The 7,361-nt window shown below is 44.9% G+C and overlaps 1 pseudogene; it reads right to left on the bottom strand.

Annotated features, from left to right (window-relative positions):
• Positions 1-6,851: 6,851 nt before the first annotated feature.
• LOC110557300 (centromere protein X-like) lies at positions 6,852-7,062 on the bottom strand (annotated as a pseudogene).
• Positions 7,063-7,361: the final 299 nt, after the last annotated feature.

The following is a 7,361-nucleotide window of genomic DNA, read 5'->3' as shown; positions in this document are numbered from 1 at the left end:
TTGTTCTTGCTTCCATTCCTTCTGTGTGCGCACTGTTCCTCATGGAGGTCCCAGAAGGCGTCTACGGTGGCTGTGCTCCCAGCACCTGCAGCATCTAGTCAAGAAGCAGACAGCTCTGGACACAACTCTACCGTGGTTCTTACCGCCATGCTCTGATGTGGGACTTAGACCCGTCTTGAAACCCAGGGTCTCTAACGCCGCTGTCTCTTCTTAATACAACTTATGAGTCTAGAGTAACCTGCTGCTTTTAAAAAATGTTCACCACTAAGTGCAATTTTAGGTTCTTTTACACGTTAAAAAGTACAGTTTAGGTTCATGGCAAAATTGAAGGGGAAGCACAGACGTGTCCCAAATGCCCTCTCCATCTGCTGACACAGTTTCCCCTTTACCTGCATCCCAGACTAGAGCTGTACATTTGGTGTCACTGTGGAGCTTGCGTTGACCCATCATTATCACCCAAGAATGCCACTGTACACTGTGTGGATATAATACACAGCGCCACCCATTCCAGATCATATGGGGGTCTGTTATTCATGGCTTTCCTGGAGTCCTTTTGCTCAATTTGGATAGAAATCATGAATAGACAAGGAGCAACTTCCTTAGTGTTGGCAGCCCTGAGCTCCTGCATGCCATTGGCCATGCTTTCCAACCTTAGAGACATGTAACTCTAGGCCCTGAGGCCTGAAGATTAATTATCCAAGACAGGCATTCAGGTCAAAGTAGCAGCTGGACCTTCAAAGCCAGCAGCCCTGGCACCCAGCAGCAGGTAGCTTTGAGTGTTGGGACTGTCAGCTCTTAACTTTTGGCAGTTCTTAGAAACTCCTCCAACAAGCAGGGCTCACTGTCCCTACTGTTCACAATTGTCTTCCTCGTATATCTGAAACCCTTTGTAGTTTCCATAATCACTGCTTCCCAGCCACTCTCTGGAAATCTTTGGCCACCACCAAGTGCTGAGGAAGCTAAGGGCTTAGAGAGTTGCTGGGGCTTCATAGCCTTTGAGTCTCTCTCTAGTCAGCTTCTGGCTGCTGATGCTTTTTGGTACCTGGGGCTTGAAGCCCAGAGTTTCCTTCACTCAGTGTTAGCAGCTCACCACCCCAGAAATCAATAAAAGGACTGTCAGGGAAAGCCCAATTTGGGACTCAAATGGTACAATCCTAGGGCCACTCCCTGAAGTACAGCCTATTTACACAGCTAGGAAAAGGGTGTAATCCATGTGCTTGGATCACAGTTCTACCAGTCACAGCCATGTATGTGTGTGGCTTCTGATTCTGTTAATCACAGGCCTCACTTATGAGCCAGTCACTTTGCCAGGTCAAGAAGGAGACGTCATCTTCCCTACTGAGTGGGACACCCTGCAAGGTTGGGGGAGACATTTGGAGTTTCCTTGTGGCTTGTGTAGCCCATAGCGGATCATTCCAAAACTGGGGCGAGTTGCCAGAAGCAAGTCCTGGCATCCTCAACAATTGTGGTTGCAGAAGCCCTTCCAACCAGAAAGGCATTTCCTTAGTGTAGTCCTCAAGTGTTCAGACAGCTGCAGAGCCCTGAGGGCGGCCCGATCCATTGTCAAAGAAGGGGCTTCTTGGTTGACATCTCCCCACTCAAGGTAACCAAATACACACAAGGGCCTGTGAGCTGCCAAACAAGTGATATAATCTTCAGAAGAAACCCAAGATGGGCCTCCAAGGTGACTAAGTCTAGGGGTCTTGCACACAGTCATTTTCTCTGCTGCTAAAAGGCAGGAAAAATCTCAAGCACAGAAGGTAGAATCAGCAGTTGAAGAAAGGCATTTATCAGGGATGAAGAAACACATGTAGCCAGCACACAGAGGAAAGAGACTCTGCAAAGGAGAACGAAGACTCAGAGCCAAAAATCTGCCTCTTCTGGAGGTCTGGGGCTTCTGAAGCCTTTGAAGAGTCTTCCGCTCCTTACTTAGGGCTGGTCAGTTCTTTAGGATGGCCCATTGGTCCAGAGCTGTTCCGTGACATGTCCTGAACAGGCCTTGAACTTGTTGATCCAGTCCATCAGCAGGGAGCCTGCTGGTGAGAGACAGAAGCCTACTGGGTCTTTGTTTTAAGTTTCAAGGCTTTTACCTCAATCCAGAAGATAGGGGGAAAGGTAGCCATGTGGAAAATTGCCACCTTTATTACTTAGCTATGACTTCTCTATCTTCCTACCTTGGAGAGTCTGTCTATGACAAGTGGCCTAGTGGCTTGCTCCAGCTACTTGGTTTATTTAGGTAAACAACAACAACAGAACAAGCCATCCAAATCTACAATCAATACATGGAAATTTCACTCTCAACAATACTTACAGGTCAGAATGGAGAGTTAGCAATTGTTGGCATATTTATTATCTATGGTTGCATAGAAAATTATGTATTTATTGTTGGCTTCTCTGTGCCAGGAGTTTGGGAGCAGCTTCATTCTGTTCTGGCTCAGAGTCTCTCCGGAGCTAAACCAGGCTCAGTCATCAGAACACCTGGCTAGCATTACACTGCCCTTCTTGCGTCTCAGGCGGGAAGCTGTGGTCCCCTGCCTTTGCTGGAGGGGGCTTGTGCTGCTAAGCCCTTGCTAGTTTGGCTGCTGGCTTTCCCAAGACAGTCAGTGATCAAAGGTGAGCAGGAAAACAGCCTACGGTGTCCCTTATGACCTAATCATTTCTCATAGATGCTGTTTGTCAGAATTAAGTCACCAAGTGTGGTCCACACTGACAGTAGAAGGAGTTATTCTGCATTCTTAAGGGAGAGATATTTTTGGATATGTTTTATGACTACCATGCCTACATATCCTAGCCATGCTGCTGAGAGCTATACAAAAGGCTAAAGGTTGTTTCGTAAAGCGCTGATTGTTACATCACACAATGCAAGCGCAGACTTACACGCTACTCTGTTTTCCTTTTGTGGGCCATGGGTGCCGTTGAGAGAAACAGCCACAGCAAAATTTCTCCATATATGTTCCTTCCTCCTCTGTGGGCAGAGCCTAAGACCCGTCCCTTGTTTATTCTTGTGTGTAGGTCGGAACAGCTGCCCAGGTTTATTGCAGAGTCAGATTCCAGGAAGGCATTCATTTGTCCAGACCTTAATTGCATACTGTTTCCTTCCTCTGGGAGCCAGGGGAGGATGCTCCATGTGAGCTTTGCTTGTAGCATCATTTTGTGAACCAAAACTGATACTGCATTAAAGTTCTGGGCAAACACAGAACAAACGGCAATTAGTCTTGTCATAGCTCTTTTTTTTTTTTTTTTTTTTTTTTTTTGTTCTGACATGAGACATAACATTAAAAATCCTAAAGTGAAGACACCTATGTGTTTTAATAGCTCTTTTTGGTAATTTTCTGTTCTGACATGAGGCATAAAATTAAAAATCTTGAACTCAAGGGACCTATGTGTTTACCATGAAGCATTATGGATCTTTAACCTAAGAAATAGATGATATTTCAATGATTCCTATCTTTCCTTTGTTCTGTTACTATAAAAATTTCATGAATCTTCTTCCACGCTGGATCATGTAATTTGGGGTATCCTAAACTGTTTCCAGGCCATGGTCTCTTAGATTTGGTTCCAGAATAAACTATCTCTTACTCTTTTTGTGTTTTTGTGTCAATTTCCAGCAAACTGAGTTTGAACCCCAGAATCCGCAGATGTCATGGCAACTCCCCATCCCATCCATCCATAATTAATAATGATATTAATAATAATAACAAATTTTTAAAACTTAAAAAAAGAGAGGAATAATTAGTGTGAGAAGCAGAAAGCTTTCACTAGAAGCCCTGAGTAAGCAGCAGCATCACTCCCCGGACATTGCTCCCAACAGTTACACAGTGTAAAAGCTCCTGAATATTTTCGTACCAGTTGTTAGGAAATCAATATAATAACAAAATAGAAACAAAAGAGCATTGCTCAGCTGTGATGTTTAGAAGAGATTTCTGTGGCTTCATAGAGAAATGTGCTTTACACCTTTGAGTTTCATATCCTAAACTTAGAAGAGGCAGAAAGGGGCATTGTCCAGACCTCCAGTTCCTCCTAGGATAGAAACGTTCTTTAATAATGAGGTAGGCTCGCAGGCTCTGACTCATTAACACAGTTCCTGGACATGAATGAACTCCCCAGTTTGGGCTGACAGATACTCTTAATTCTCTGGAAACAGCCTGATTTACGCAGCAGGGTTTTCCACAGAGCTGTGTAGCCATATCAGCTGTGAAAGGTTAAGCAAAACAAAACAAGGCGTCAAGTTTGCTTGATATCTGTTGTGGCAATGGGGCTCAAAGATAACCTTAAAGTTGAGTGGCTTCCCCATAATCTGGCCTGGAGTCCCTCTTGGGATTCTCCTTTTTTCCGGTTCTGGGAGTCAGCACTTCCCGGTTCCTTTTGGGGGTATTTCTGAGGTTACAGATAGTTCCATCCTTTGACTCCTGCTGGAAGATCTGAGCCACAGCTGCATCTGCCAATACCCCCTTCCTTTAGGAACGTTGTGTGGGAGAGGCTCCTAACGTATGCACTGAAGGGAGATGCCCCTTCCTGCCAGTGTTACAACTCCTGAAGTAGCACAGAGAAGTGCATCTTGGGAGATAGCACAGTAGGTAGAGTGCTCGATGCACAAGTGTGAGGACCTGAGTTCAGAGCTTGAGCTCAAGCATGTCAGTGCCAGTTTAGTGCCGGGGCCTGTCTGTGAACCACAGGCTTCTGGGATAGAGAGGGCAGAACCATGGCTTGCCAGACTAGTGGCGTGCCTGCGCTCTAGGCTCAGCTGAGAGACTTGCGTCAATATTTAAGGTGCAGAGAGACTGAGGAAGACATCGGATAATGAGAAGTACTAGAAAGAGGTTGTATCTTCAAAAGCTGGTTGACTGATTAGAACTAGTGATGTGGAGAGAATATGGAATGTTGCAGCCCCAGAGCCCAATTACAGTTTATCTTGGGCTTTCTTTCACCTACCAAATAGCCATCCATCCCCTGACTTCCTGGGGTTCCTGAGGTCATGGTTCTTAGAGGATAATCTACTACTGCCATTTTGCTACACAGGCACAATCCCTAATAGCATTTTAGATACTTATCTTTACACCCACAGATAAGTGTAGCTGTCATCACCCATCAAAGAAACTCCTCTTTGCTTCAGATGGAGACAATTACAGAAAACCACAACTCATCAAAATTTGTCTGTTTTGGGGGATGCCTAACCCTAACAGATTTATTTACAACACATCTCTTCTACCTAAAGCTGGGAGAATATCACAGAAGTAGGAGCAGGGGGATTATAAAAGTCAGAAGACCAGGAAATCCGCTGCAGGATTTTGTCTTTTAAATGATAGGGAAGCTACACCCATGAAATTTCAACAATATGGCTGCCTAGACAAGACCGGAACAATAACAGTATGTACACACACACACACACACACACACATACACACACACATATATATATATTCACAGTAACATCTGGAAAAATAATAATTAAAGAAAGAGTTCAAACCTTTTTAGAACATACTGAACTCAAATACTTGGTATTACTTTAACATGTATTTGGAGACATTTAAGGAAAATTTGCATGAAAATGAATTTATGATCATGAGGAATACTCTGATCATGCCTTATGTAGTTTTTGTTTTGTTTTGTTTTGTTTCTGAGTTAGTGTCAAGAATTGGTAGAAAAAGGCTGGAGAGATGGCTCAGCAGTTAAGAGATCCAGCTTCTCACCTTGAGGACCTCAGGTTCAACTCCCAGCCCCTATATGGCAGCTCACAATATCTGTCACTCTGGCACACCCTTACAAAGGCACACATGAGGCATAACACCAATGGACAGAAAATAAAAATAAAAATAAAAACAACTTTTTTAAAAAAAAGAATTGGCAGCAAAACTTCATAGTGTGGTGTACTGAAGTTAACAAAGCTTTGAAGTCAGGCTTTCATGCCATTAATGTCTGAGCCTCAGTTTCCTCACCTGTGCAGTGGCTAGGTACCTGCAGCTGCAGAGGCTCATGGTCATCATACTGCCTTATTTCACGGTCATTTCCTTACGCCTCATGCTTGGGTCTATGTCCAAGTCCTTGGCTCTGAACACCGGATTCTGCTGACTATAGATATTGAGACGTTGAGACTTCCTCTTGATCCTCCTCGGTTCCTCTTCCAGGCTACCTGCTTGCGTAATGGGAGGAAACCTCTCATTAACAGGGGAAGAAAACTCTCCCTGCCCTTCAGGAGGATGGGCAAGCAAAGGTGCCAGGTTCAAAGTTCCCATGAATACCTTTATTTGAAATGTTATGGGGGGTGTCCTCCAGGACACTGAGTAAGAATACTGAGAGAAGAGTTGAATCTGCTTGAGTTTGGATTAATTAATGAATGAAACTAATGATCTATGATGTGTGTATGTGTGTGTTTGTGCATGTGTGCATGATGGAAATCGGGGGAGGAGAGGAGGGAAAGGAGAGAGAAATGATAGTCCTAAGACTACTAGAAATCTGGAGAGCAGGTTTTTGTTCGTTTGTTTTTCAGAGAGATTGTGTTGATTTATTGATGTTGCTTTGTAAGAACAAATTTACAGCTCAGGGAGGTATCCTTGGGGTAGGGGTCAGGTGGATAAAAGGCTACACAGCAGCTTTGATGTAGGGTGGCAAGAAGGCAGCCCTGCCAGCAGCTGGTGTGTTTATAATGCAAGGCTGGAGATGGGTGGCTGTGCCTGGCAGCAGGCTGCTTTACCTTCCCCTACATCACGCCCACAATGACCCCCAGAGGCAAGAACTAGGAAGGGGAGAGCTGCTGGCATCTCCCAGTCTCTGGAAGCTGGAGAACTGAGGAACTAGGTGTTGATGTAGGTGTGAAGCCACTGTAGACCTTGCAGACCACAGGAGGGGGGCAGCTAGGAGTCCAGGAGGAGCCGAGGAAGCCGACCCACATTCACAACATCAGGGTCCTCTGGCTGGGAAGACAGCGGCTTCTAGGGCAAAGATCCTCAGGAACTCTGCCACGAGCTGTTGAGCATCTCCACTGACTTTAGTCTTGCAATCCCTGAGGGGCAGATGCAGTAGTCTGCTCACCAGCTCCTTCTGGAAGCTGCTGGTTTCCTCCATGGCCAGGCCACTGTTTGTTTGTTTGTTTGTTTGTTTGTTTTTAATTCACTTTTCTTTCATATATTACATCCCGACTGAAGTTTCTCCTTGCACCTCCCTTCCCACCAGCTCCCCATGCACTCTTCCTTAGTTTCCTGTCAGAAAAGGGCAGGCCTCCCAGGGATACCAACCAAACAAGGCACATTAAGTTACAACAAGAGTAGGCACATCTCCTCATAATAAGGCTGGATAAGGCAACCCAATAGGAGGGAAGGGGGCACAAAAGCAGGCAAAAATAAATAAATAAATAAATAAATAAA

The sequence above is a fragment of the Meriones unguiculatus genome, chromosome 2 (genome assembly GCF_030254825.1).
Source record: "Meriones unguiculatus strain TT.TT164.6M chromosome 2, Bangor_MerUng_6.1, whole genome shotgun sequence".
NCBI classification, from domain to species: Eukaryota; Metazoa; Chordata; class Mammalia; order Rodentia; family Muridae; genus Meriones; species Meriones unguiculatus.
The sequence above is the reverse complement of the archived record's forward strand: the minus strand, read 5'-3'. Positions and strand labels throughout refer to the sequence as shown.